This window comes from Schistocerca piceifrons, chromosome 8 (assembly GCF_021461385.2).
Source record: "Schistocerca piceifrons isolate TAMUIC-IGC-003096 chromosome 8, iqSchPice1.1, whole genome shotgun sequence".
In the NCBI taxonomy this organism is placed as follows: domain Eukaryota; kingdom Metazoa; phylum Arthropoda; class Insecta; order Orthoptera; family Acrididae; genus Schistocerca; species Schistocerca piceifrons.
The window spans coordinates 126,505,983-126,507,463 of NC_060145.1; the positions used below are offsets into that span (position 1 = coordinate 126,505,983).

Here is a 1,481-nt window from a genome sequence, read left to right on the forward strand (position 1 = left end):
TTATAGTCATATTTATTAATGAGTGTAGCGATAATTTTACATTCTATGGTTCTGTACTGCTTCGCCCTAGAACTGGTAGAAAGTTGTCCAGGAATTTCCCACTTCTCAGGTCTTTTTGTTCATTTAAAACTCTGTCTGACTAATATTTCAGATGGAAGTAAATTTCAATTTCTTGCATTAATCCATGATTTTTCCTTTCTGTAACTTATTTAATATTTGAAGTAGCAGCAGCACTCCGTCTTCAGGCCTCAAGTGGCCCATCGGGACCATCCGACCGCAGTATCATCCTCAATTGAGGATGCGGATAGGAGGGGCGTGTAGTCAGCACACCGCTCTCCCGGTCGTTATGATGGTTTTCTTTGACCGGAGCCGCTACTATTCGGTCGAGTAGCTCCTCAATTGGCATCACGAGGCTGAGTGCACCCCGACAAATGGCAACAGCGCATGGCGACTGGATGGTCACCCATCCAAGTGCCGGCCACGCCCGACAGCGCTTAACTTCGGTGATCTCACGGGAACCGGTGCATCCACTGCGGCAAGGCCGTTGCCAATATTTGAAGTGATCCATGTATATTAGGTATTTTATGGTTATGTCTTTTAAGTGTGCAGCAAATGTGGATTGGTTATTGTCGCTTACTGACGTGTGTTCTTTAGATCGTGTACTAACTTTCCTTCCTGTTTGTCCAATATAAAATTTTGGGCATTCTTCACAGTTAATTCTTAGGTTCCTAATTGCGAAAACGGTTCTGATTTACGTGGTATGTATCTCAATAACCGTTGTAGATTGCTAATGGTTCTGTAACTAGCGTATAATTTTGTGTCCTTGAAATATCGAGTAATTTTGTCGGAAATAATACCTAGATATGGCCATACAAGAACTTTATTTTTTTCTGTGGTTCGTTTTTGTCTCCAGCTTAAGTTATTTCACCTATGGGATTGGCATGTGTTTGATTGGTTTTCTTTTTGAGTAATATGTCTACTAAGTTTTTAGGATAACCACTGCTTATCGCTGAACATCGGAGAAGATTTAGTTCTTTCTCAATTTTTTCTTTTTTCATTGGTAAGTCTACATGATAAATTTAAATGTAATAATAATTTAAATGATAAACTATATGTAGCTCATTTAGATCTTGCTAGTGTCCTATCACCCTTACAAACAAATCACATTTGGTCACCAACTGATAAATTTAGAAGGTATAAGAGTTCAAATATTCGACTAAGACGTAAAAAGAAGATACATAGGCATATACAACAAAAAGATTTAAATTCATTCAGTGAAAAGAAATATCACATGCAGAGTAACTTAAAATTCTTCTAGAAGGTTGAAAATCTGACCAACATTACACTGAGTCCCTCAGAAATGAACGTACTAAACAAAGGCCTGAGAATTAACATACAACCACGCCTCAGAAACAGTAGGATTCAAAATATTATTGCAAACACTAAAGTAATGCTTGATATGACACAGTGTCCATCTCATG

The 1,481-nt window shown here is 38.2% G+C and overlaps 1 pseudogene; it reads right to left on the reverse strand.

Annotated features, from left to right (window-relative positions):
• Positions 1 to 432: 432 nt before the first annotated feature.
• On the reverse strand, positions 433 to 549 carry LOC124712729 (annotated as a pseudogene).
• Between the last annotated feature and the right edge of the window lie 932 nt (positions 550 to 1,481).